The sequence below is a fragment of the Bombus flavifrons genome, unplaced genomic scaffold (assembly GCF_040668555.2).
Source record: "Bombus flavifrons isolate JBK064 unplaced genomic scaffold, iyBomFlav1_principal scaffold0021, whole genome shotgun sequence".
Lineage (NCBI taxonomy): Eukaryota > Metazoa > Arthropoda > Insecta > Hymenoptera > Apidae > Bombus > Bombus flavifrons.
This window is the reverse complement of record NW_027184766.1, coordinates 143,638-156,286: the sequence shown is the minus strand read 5'-3', so window position 1 is coordinate 156,286 and position 12,649 is coordinate 143,638.

The window sequence follows — 12,649 nt, the reverse complement described above, 5'->3', positions numbered from 1 at the left end:
TTCAGTATCTATTACACCATACTCCTCATATCCATTAGAAATAGAAGGGGATACATCAAGTATTGTTCGCCTTTTATCTTCCTCTTTTTTCTTTTCATTTTTTTCGCAGTCTCCTATCAGAATTCTATAACCCACACAAATCCACAAGAAAATCATTATTTCCCACCAAACGCGGCCGTAATACCTAACTGCAATGTTTCATTGTAGGGAATATAGAATATATAATTTGAGAAATATGTGTATACGCGCGTGTTGTACATTGTTTGACATTCTCTATTGTGAATTGTCCTTCGAATGCTTTTGTATACTGTTTTATCAAATAAATTTAGATTGTCTTGTGTGCAACTATCCACACTATTCTATAAAATGTTTCAATATATATAAGTATAACAGCTGTTTCTTCCATATTTATGCAAAAAAATATTAGATGAGTTTTCAAATAACCGATAGTCTGCTGTGATGCCATCATTTTGTTTAACAAAATTTGAGATGATTAATGTTTCTATAAGTTAAAAAAATATTTAAGAAATGTTTATTTTAGGATTTACTACCTCAGCACGTTTTTTCACGATATTGCACATTAATATATTCTTTTTGCCTTATTGTACAGTTGCCCAGATCTAGGAACACGCAGGTCTTCGTTAAGACCTTAACAGGGAGAACTATTACTCTTAAAGTTGAAGCTTCTGACACAATAGAGAATGTTAAAGCAAAGAACTTTTAATACCTTATGCATTAGCTTTAAAGACAAATCATTCAGAAAGTGTTCAGAATAGTTTAATTTCACTCACCTTGACTTGCAATCTGATCGAACTGTTACCTACTTCTCCAAATATATATTTTATACAAAATAAACATAATGAGGAAATTAGTTTGAATATAGAAGATGAAATAAAAGATAAACTATTATTTGTAAATGAAGATGAAGGCGTAGTAATGCTAACTTGTTCAAAAAGTAGAAAAAATGTAAGCGAACTACCTTTGCAGAGGTATGTTAGTTACTACTCTATATTATATACAAAATAATTATGATATTTTATTTTAACTGTATTGTTTGCAAAGATAAGACTGTATTCCATTCGGCTACAAGATTGAAATATTCAACACAAAGAAGATCTTGATACTACTCTTGAATATGTGCCTTAATGTAGTCCATTGCGCCAACAAAATAGTCCTCCAAATATGAATGATGAAAATGTATCTGGAGAAAATACACCAACACCACCACGTTACAGGACACCTCCAAGAGCAGCAATTTTAAATTCAGAAGAAGCAAAGATGTTTGTTTTACTAAAACATTACGGATTAGGTCAATACGTGCCTATATTTCTCGAACAAGAAGTAAATATATTATTAAATTATGTGTGTTATATATATGTAAACTCTCTAAGAGTTCAAATGCGGATAAACAAGGGGACTTTCTCTGTTTTACGGACAGCACGACTTCTTTTGTTTCACGGACAGAGCGGCTTTCCTTGTTTTACGGAGAGCCATTTTCAGAGACACGCATTTCCCAAACGGACGGACAGAGATCAACATCGGAGATAGACAAGATCACAGAAGAAGGAGTAATTATTTAAAACATCGAAGACTGACGGAGAAAGAACGGTAGCTCAGGTCGTTGAAAATCAATTTTCAGGAAGACATTGCACAGAAATTCGTATTTATTGTTTACTGTTATTAATTGGTTGTTGTTTATTTAATTATTACTGTTATTGATTGTTGTTAATTATTAATTGTTGTTTACCCTTGTATTTCATTTAAGTATTTTCACAATAAACTCGATTTTCAGAATCGATCCCTGAATTATCCTAGAATTGAACCTTATAAATCGATTTTCGCTACGCCATGCCGCTGAAAGTTAACTTACGTATCGTCATGAACGAGAACGCGAAAGGGGAGAAGCTAGAGAGCATAGAATCCATAAGAAGACGGAATTATTCCGTTCAGCAACAGTGAAGAAAGCCGCAAACAGTCTAACCAAGGTAGGCCAGTATAGAAATGTTAAACTCACAATGGATGACGAGACAGCAGCGCTTTATATCGATACAGACTTAAACTTCGTATTCCAAGACATGTTCCTAGACGAAGCAGAAATTACCCCCACAAGGAAAATAAAGACGGAAACCGAGAAGTCCAGTCTGGACATGGAAAGACTTCTAGAAACTCTCCAAAAACGAGATAAGCGTGAAAGAGAAGAAATAAACTTTAGTATAAAACAAATTGATGGAACTCAAGAAGCCACAGGCTGGATATCAGAGTATGAAGAAGAATGCAGAAAATATAAAATGAAAAGTGATGAGGAGAAAGTAAAAGGTTTAAAAATGTATTTAGAGAAAACAGCAGCAAGATGGTACCAAACGAATCTGCTGAAAGCTGAAGGACACAACTGGGAAGACTGGAAGGATGCAATTTCTCTAAACATTTAACAATAAATCTCCTTCAGTATTAAATGTTTTAGTCTTTGATCCCTTTCCTGCGGTAGCTATTTTTAAATAGAGAATATTATAAGCGATGCATAAACAGAGAAAGTATAAATAAAAGAAAAAGTAAGCTATGATTCTTATGATTTGAAATTTATATATATATATATATATATATATATAATACAATTTCAAATATATATGTAATACAATTTCATTTTACTAACAATAAGGGGAATAAAACAAAGAACAATTAGTTAGATGCGGTAAATGTTAACTTTATTCAGATAAAATAAGATACATAATACAAAGTAATGTTTAATTAAGTAACACTTAAAATACAAAGAAAGCCAAAAAAATAGAGAAAAAATGTATTTGATTAGTTTAATATTATGTTTCTATTTGTACACTTAATTTAACGATACATGATACCATACATCTTAATGTGTGTATGTCATTGTTAAACAATTATAAAGTATATTTATATAAGAGATATGAATAAGCTAATTTTTACATGTGTATGCATTACGCCAAAAATGTACGGGTAACGGCCTTGACTTCTCTTCGGCAAATGATGCACGTTGTGAATGCTGGCGAACAGTACTGACAAGTAGCTAGATGTCCACAAGGTAGGAACGTAATAGTCGCTTGTCGTTCCGTGCAAACTTTACACGAACGAGCATCTTTCAATGCTCGATTTTCTTGCTCCAGAGCAGCTAAAATAGTAAACAGTATATTTAAATACAATATATAATAGAATTTATTATATGTATACGGATTTCAGACAAATTAACGAATCTGTGTTTTTATTTTTATTACTTACCTACTTTCTCAGCGAGAGTTATTTCATTAGTATCATTTTCACTATTGGATCTCTCAGGACTCTCATCTGTAATTTCAATTGGTGCCTGAAATAAATATAATGTACATAAGTATATATTCTAATTATTAATTATACATATGGTTCAGGCTTTAAGTTTTTGTACTTACTTCTGCAGAAGTTTCATATAACTCCTGGCCTGTTACATTATTGACATATTCCCAGCCCCGTACTGGTAAAAAATGACCACAGCTGGGAGACGAAATCATATGTCTCTCCCATGGATCCTCTTCCGATCTCCAATTTCCTATAGTAATTCCACAATGGTAACAGGTAGTGAAATCATTTATTCCGGTGTAGAAGAAGCCTGCATGGGCTAATTCTTCACTTGTCTGTGTCATATATGTAGGCCATGTTGCGAATGAATTTAATCTGGATTCGTATGTAGCGTATTCCAATATTGCTGCTTTCATAACATCTTTTAGTCCCAAACGGCTGAGATCATATGCCGTCGGGTTTCGTGAAAATCGATGGTCATTAAAATCAAATGACTCCTGATAATGTAAACCATAAGGACAAGATATATTTCTATTTCTTCGTCTTGTCCGTAGAACTTTAGCTGGATCTGCTCCCATTGGTACATTATTACAATGTTCATTGCGGATAAATCTGCACTCTGGAGAACGCATCTCATGAATTTGCATGGGAATATCACCCACAGACCACTGACTTGCCAGCAATTGACATTCAAAGCACCTTACGATATCCGCCTCGCCTGTATAGTAGAATCCTGCAGCTGCAAGACTGACAGGGTCAATGAAAGATACAGGCCAATTTCGAAAACTCGAACGTCTTACTGCTTCAAAACGAAAATCAGCATAATTTTCTTGAACGTCACGCGGCATTTCTATCGAGAATATCTGTGGCATTGTCGACGTCGACGGTATCGGTGATGTTAAATCAATCACCCTTGCTGAAGGTTCAGGGGATGGTATATCAACCATAATTTCTGGAAGTACCATGGATGTTGAAGGTACGGCTAACTCAACCGCCGATATTGAATGAACCGACGGATTTGAATCATCTGACAATGTCGAAGGAACAGCCAGTAATTCTTCATCTTCTGAAGATTCTGTATTATGTTCCATCAAATATCGGAAGTTGATTGTAGGAATCATTGCATCCATTTTAATTGTAATTTATTGCGCCTTTAAACCTATTTAAAAGAAAAAGACATTGAAATTGAATCTACTAATTGTAGATGACATAAGAAATATTATTCGTGTACAATTGATCAAACAGAAATGTATTACAGACAAAACTTACGAATATCAGATGTTCTCGTTCCGCTTCAACAGCTCTCCAATTCTTCAAATGGAATCTTGACAAATATTTAATATCTTATTCTTGTATATTTTATATTTTTAAATTTACTAAAACTGCTCAATCGTACGAACGAGCCACACAAACTCTTCGGACATCAGTGTAATACTGAACCTTGCTGCTAGTATGTACCGAGAAGCTACTACCTGTTTTCTACAAATCTTATCCCTACCCACAGTACCCGGTAGCAATATAAGTAGCATAATAGCAATATAATTGAAGTACCCTTCAATGCACTATAAGGCACACCCACTGCGCAGAATGGGCAAGTTGTCGCCCAATCAAATTTCATCGATGCTCCGGCCCTTACTGTACTGTGTAAAGTAAACGATGCTCGCTAGGTACAGCGTTAAAATACATCTCTTATTTACTCACATTCGAAAATGATGCCGCTTTTGAAGGAGTTCTTATTTGCTCCGTTTTTACTTGGCAATATTAACACGTTGTTTAAAATATCAGTAAAAACTGCAACGGAGCCTAGAGAGCCAAAGAGAACGACAAAAATTAACAATTTATTATTAACAGATATAATAAAAGGGGGAATGATAATAGATGCTTGCTATTAGCTCCTAATAGAGTTTTCGTAATATCTCTAGTTCGACATCGTCTTCCTACAATTCTTACCGGAATCTCCATATCGTTCTGCTTCAGATTTGCAATATTCGACAAATCCTAATCGGTACATTATTTCGTTTCAGGGGCCCAGAGTCCTAATCCGGCACCTGTTTCCTGGTGGGTATAATATTTAGTAGAAGGATAATTGCTGTCGTAAACAGTATAGTCTGAATACTCAGATTAGTCTTTGGTAATCATTACTTTATGACACCCTACACCTTTTGGCGTATACCCTGCCTCGGTATTAATCATCGCAGATTATAATTAAATTATTTTTACAAATGGGACGTTTTCAGCAGTTTTTCAATATGTGAAACATCTGACTCGGGGTTTCTGCAGAAAAATTCAACCGTTTGCATCATATTCTAAATTTATTTTGAGATAAAGTTCCCTCGCGATGCGAATAGTAAAACGCTGTAGCATTATGTTATTTTACATTATACATATTATATCATATTATATATATCATATATATATTATATATTATTATATCATATATATATTAATACTTTTATTAAAAGTATTAAAAGTGTTAATTGCGTATGCACGAGATGATAGTAAAAACGAAGAATAAACATATTCGGGCAAAACGCAATATACTAAGCTTGAAAAGCAGTAATATCTTGAAGAATTACGAGGGAAACGTTCTCGTCTGACAACTGCAAAAAAGTATCGACGAAGTAAATTGACGATATGTCTATGTTTTGTTAATAACAATACTGAAATTGCTAAAGTGAGTCCATCATTCTCATAATTGTATTTTCTGGCAGCTGTTTATATTCGTGTACAATGTAACGGCGTATATACGGTATCCGTTTACTCTCATATCGCTTGTTTTTCTAATTTTTCTTTATTTTTCTCCAGCATCCTGCATTCGTCTTATTGAGATAAATGTCATGTTGGTATGATCACTAGTTCCTACATCCAGCGTTGGTGCAAGTGCTTGACATCCTCTTCTGTTTTTCCCCGTCCGTCACGTCCTCTTTATCTGAGTATCCCGTGTGTTGTAAATGGCTGTACAAGGTGGTGAAATACACAGCATATAAAACTAATCTGTATGAATCAATTGAATATCAAAACCCAAACCAATGAAATAACAGCTATAAAGAGCATCTGAAAGACGATAGCATCGAAGAAAGCAACTTGCGATTAAAAGAGTCGTATGTCGAAAAATGCATTGGTTTATTATAAATTAATATAAAAATATTACCCTGAACATTTTTCAATGATTTTCTACGCAATAATAGAATAATTCTATATAATAATTTTCTCCGTTTTCGTTTGTAACATTTACATTCTTTTTCATTTCTACAGTTCAAAAATCTCGCTTTTCATTCCATTCGGAATTTTTTCCCGAAAGACGAAATAAATATTTTCTCCCACGTACTTAACAAAGGAGGGTTAGAGGTGTTCGTAAACGTTTGCAACATTTCTCAAATTTTTTAACAGCTTTCCTGGGAAACATATTATATAACAGTTAACTAATTTTAACAAATATGCATTATGTACTTGTATGTGCAAATGAAATAATGTACATGCACTTAATTTAAAGAAATGGTCAAAAGTGTTGAGGTTATTCGATGTGTAATCAGAGAAAACTAGTGGATAAATTGAAAGGCAGAAAATATATTTAAATATAAGTGTAATTATAAATAAGAATACAATTTGAGCTGGTCCAGATTCGCACGCTAGCTGTGTTACAAAATAACTGAAAACCCAAAAGCCAACGTCGCCTGTCTACTGTTTATGGTCTGACTTCGTCGCAGTCTTTTGTCTACGCGCTGTCGATGGCTTCAGTGCTTGAGAAACTAAAAAGACCAGATGTAGAGTTTTCTTATAAGTGGTGACCGCTTCAACACCCTCCCTAAAACTCTACATCTCCACAAACAATTATCTCAAATTTACAAATTATCTCTTAATATTTTTCTAACTCTTGTCGTAAATATCTGAAAATCAATTTGTCGATGCCTCCACAAGTACATTTGCCAGACGCCTTTCTCTTTTTCATTCAAATTAATTTATTACAAAAAGAATTCTGGAAGACTAAACAGATCGTGTAGAGTTTTTCCTTTTTTTTTTTTTTTTTTTTTTTTTAGAAGTGATAACCACTTCGACACCCTCCCTAAAAACTCTACATGCCTACAAACAATTACCTCTTAATATCCTTTTTATTTTTCAACCCTAACTTTTGTCTTAAATATTCAAATCTTGGTTTTGGCAACGCCTTTGTACATATATCTGCCAGTTGCTCTTCGCTTGTTACATACGTTACATCAATTTCGCCTCTATTGTATAAATCTCGCAAGAAATGATATCTTACGTCAATATGCTTACTTCTTTGATGGAATTCTGGATTCTTAATTAATTTGACGGCACTAGTATTTTCTACATAGCATATACTTAAGGATCTCTATTTTACATTCAAGAAATATTTTCTTTAGCCACATAATTTCTTTCGCTCTTGAGGCTGCACTGACATACTCAGCTTCGGTCGTAGATAGAGCAGTAGAGATACATTGTTGTCGCTTACATTGCCATGTGATGGCCGCATTCGCATACTTACATACAACGCCTGATGTCGACTTTCTTGTTTCTTTGTTGCCTGCATAGTCAGCATCGCTAAAGGTTTCGAGACTGCCTGCTTTTGTATATAAGAGTCCCATGTCCGCGGTCCCTTTTATGTTGCGCAAAATTCGTTTGACTAATTTCCACTGATACTGGTTTGGATTCTCTAAATGTCTCGCCGCTATATTTATTGCAAAACTAATATCTGGCCTACTTACGGTTTGTAAAAACATTAAGTTCCCTACGGCTTCTCTGTATGGTGCGTTACAATCATTATTGCCACTATAAACACTGTTTGCCTCATTCATATTAAATTTTTCTAATATTTTTTCGATATATCTACTCTGATGAATGAATATTGAACCATCTTTTAATCTTTTAATTTCAAGTCCAAGAAAACTCTTGACTTCTTTGGAACTCGTAATTTTGATTTCTTTATTTAAATCATCGAAAAATTTATCAATTAGAGATTCGTCTGAAGCTGCTACCAGTCCATCGTCTACGTATATGGTCATCAACATTAATTTGTTGTCTTCGCTATAAATATAAAAACAAGGATCTGCGTTACTCTGATAAAATTTTAAGTTTGAAATATATTTTGTGAAACGTTCCGTTCAACTTCTTGGAGACTGCTTTAAGCCATATAGGCTTTTTAGCAATTTACAAACGCGATTCGTACCATCATCATAACCTTTAGGTTGTTTCATATAAATATCTTCTTTCAGACCTCCATATAAAAATGCGGTTTTAATGTCATACTGTCCGAGGTGTAAATTATTTTTGGCTGCAATACTGAGCATTAATCTAATTGTATCAAACCGAGCAACGGGACTATAGGTTTCCTTATAATCTACGCCTTCTTTTTGTGAACACCCTTTTATTACAAGTCGCGCTTTTTATCGTTCCGAATTGTCCGGATTTAGCTTTACCGTTAAAACCCACCTATTACTAAGTACCTTCTGATCTTTAGGTTTTTCTACAAGAATCCACGTCTTATTTTCATGGTGCGATTTCATTTCATCGTTCATAGCCGTTTCCCATAACTCTTTCTTTTCGGAACTCATCGCTTCGTTAAAATCCACCGGTAATTTTTCCGCTACGTACGTTACTGGGCTACCATAAAAATCGGTTCGTTTGATCTTAGCTCTATCTCTCAATTGTCTCACATTGTCGCTATTTCCAGGAGGTTGTTCTTCGTGTTCACTCTGTGCACTTTCATACGTACATGCTCTATCGCTCTGCGCACACATATCTTCGCGCTCGACAATTTTCGGTAAACTTAAATTAATAAATTTCGCACTTTCTAGTTCGGGCTTAAATATTACGTCACGGCTTAATATTACATTTCTTACTGTTGGCGCATACACTCGACACCCTCGTGCGTCATCTAGATAGCCTACCAAATATCCTTTGTTCGCCTTTTTGTCAAGTTTTGTCTTCTCCGCAGGTATGTGTGCAAAGCACTCAGTACCGAAAACCCTAAACTTTTCTAAATTTGGCGGTTTCCCGTACCACAGTTCATACGGTGTTTTCTTGTCTTGTATCGTCGGCCCGGTCTTATTTATGACATGTACTGCTGTGTTCATGGCTTCGGCCCATAAAAACAGCGGTAGATTTGGTTTCGAATATAGCATCGATCGGCCTGCCTCTACTATTGTTCCATTTTCCCATTCTGCGACACCATTCTGTTCAGGAGTGTATGGGACGTTAATTGTGTGCCTAATTCCCTGACTTCTTAAAAATTCTTTAACTTCTTTATTTTTGAATTCTTTCCCTCCATCACTATGAATTTCTTTAATCTTATCGTTGAATTGATTCTCAACTTCCAGGCAAAAAGTTTTTAATTTTTCGATTACTTCTGACCTATGTCGTAAGAAGTAAATCTTTGTGAATTTTGAAAAATCATCATTAAATGTAAGAAAATACAATTTCTTGCCTAATGACTCGACTTGTATAGGTCCACATACATCCGTATAAATAATTTCGCGAGGTTTATTCGCACGATTGATTTTCTCATGAAAACTCGATCTATGCTGTTTCCCGTACGCTCAACCTTCACAGAAAAAGCTACTATCCTCCACGACTTTCATATTCGAATTCTTTAAAAACTCTTTAACATGTCTGTTGTTTTGAGGACATAGCCGTTCGTGCCATAACTGCAATGTGTCCGCGTTTGACTCTGCTCTATTGCTAAAATTACAAACTGACTGTATGATAACTCGCATAACTATTTTATACAAATTTCCGATAACAGAACCTTTTGCTATTATTTTCTGGTTTTGTAAAAACATACAATTGGTCCCTTCCTTTAAAACACAGAAATCTATGCCCCTTCTCGCAACAGATCTAATGGAAAATAGGTTTCTTTTCATACCTGGTACGTACAGAACATCGTTCATTGTACATGTTACCCATTTGCCGTCCACAAAAGTCTCTACTTTGATTGTTCCTTTGCCGCACGCATTCATGAACGTAAGCCGATCTCTATCTTCACCGTGTTATCGAATTCTTCGAAGACGTTGAACCATTCCCGTCGTCCTGTCATGTGATCCGTAGCTCCTGAGTCGATTATCCAAACATCAGGGTTTGCCGCTTGTATGATTTTGATTTCTAGGTTCCTGGTTGTTTCTACTGTTGCTTCTTTTATTATTTTTAAAACAATTTTTACTGGTGTGGCCTTTCCTTTTGCATATAAAAAATCTAAAGCAATCCTTCTTTAGATGGCCAACTTTTCCACAATTGAAGCAGCTTGGTCCTTGTTTCTCGTATTCACATTTGCTTGACTGTTTCTGCTGTTCCCTTTTATAATTGTTACTCTTTGTTACCAGCGCCACCGATGTTTCCTGGTCGTCTTTCTTCCATCTGGTTTCTTCTGTCATCAGCCTGGTACTAAGCCTGTCTAGGGTATTCTTTCCTTCTTCCACCGAATCCCACGCACTGTGAAAATGGTCAAATTTGTTTGGTAACACCGATAAAATGCGTGTTATCAGCATTTTCTCGCCAATTTCACTCCCAAGGGCTCTCATCTTCGCCGCTATCAACTCCAACTTTGATCGGTCGTAGGCGACATTTTCAGATTCTTACCATACAAAATCGAAGAACTGCTTCTGGACCATATTTAGATTCTCATCTGTCTTCATGTCATATACTGTAGTCAACTTTTTCCACATTTCATGTGCTGTTGTGCAACATAAAAGAAGATCCAACGGTTTCTTTCCTACTGAAGTCACGATTAATTTTCTCGCTAACCGATCAGCCTACAAAAATCTTTCACGAGCGATTTCTTTCTCCGCGCTGTTACCTGGATGACACAGATTCCCTTCACACACGTTGATCAGGTCGTCATCTTCCTCCAAAAGTGTACGCATAACAAAACGCCACTGGAGCCAGTTTTCTTCGCCGCGTAACATCTCGATCTTCGCACTTGCTGATTCCATTTCAGCACTATCCCTTACTTTACTAAGAACAACACTTTTACAATTTATTCACTTTACGTTGCTGCCTTGCAATTTACAGCTCTGGGCCCATAACTTGTTGAGGTTATTCAATGTGTAATCAGAGAAATCTAGTGGATAAATTGTAAGGCAGAAAATATATTTAAATATAAGTGTAATTATAAATAAGAATACATTTTGAGCTGGTCCAGATCCGCACCCTAGCTGTGTTACCCAATAACTGAAAACCCCGAAGCCAACGTCGCCTGTCTACTGTTTATGGTCTGACTTCGTCGCAGTCTTTTGTCTACGCGCTGTCGATGGCTTCAGTGCTTGAGAAACTAAAAAGACCAGATGTAGAGTTTTCTTATAAGTGGTGACCACTTCAACAAAAAGTTATGAAATTTTGTCTCAATACACCCTTTACTTTCTTTACTAAACTACGCAGTTATTGTGTATGTCAAAAGATGGCACAAAGTACAAAATTCCAATCACTTGATCTCAGCGTTTAACTATGGTCGGTTGACTCCTATTACTATTTATTAAAATTGATTTCCTCAAAATCTAATATAATTTATCGAAATATAATTTTCCTAATCAAAATAATATATATGTCGTTGGTGAAAGGACATCGGAGGTTTCCCTTTGGAACTTCGGGAAAATCCCTTAACACCGTAATCTAGATTTTATTATAGGCGTAATTAAACAATTGCCGTCAATCAATCCGGTTGTATTTGTTCGAGATTTGTGATAATGAGCTTGAGATCGAGGCGACAACCAGTCGCCGAACGTAACCGCGGTCACGGGTTTGTCTAACAAAGGTACGGAATAATTCTATAGCTCTCCTTAAAAGAAATATTTGCGACGGCACGCGACAGTAAACATTCCAACGGTTTGTGTCCCGTGGCTCGTCACACGCAGACCCTATTCTTCGAGTAAGATGATTGCCAGATGTCGATGCGTCTTCGCAGTACATGTTAGGCTACCCTGAGGGCCTGATACAAATCTTAAGATTTAGTTGGCTAAAGTCCTTCAGACAGACAAACAATCTTTGTCCCAGCCACGGGAAGATAGGAGAGAACAATTTTTCAACGAACGGCGTCTCCCACTAGCAACTTTCCCTCGAGGGCGGCTAGCATCGTTTTCTAACCACCGATATGGAGATTGACCAATTAGCAGCAACGCCAATTTCCCTCACCTACTAAACGAAGGCTATCCTCGACGAATCCAAGGATCTCTTAGACACACCCCATCATAGTTTTCCTCTGCAGCATCATCGCGACGGAAAGTCATTCTCTCGTGAGGCCGTATTAGCGAATAACTTAGCGTCTGTACGCTCGGTGGATATTCTACGTTTTAACAAAGAGTCCGACTTAGATTTTGCGAGCATATTCATCTATCATCCCGTT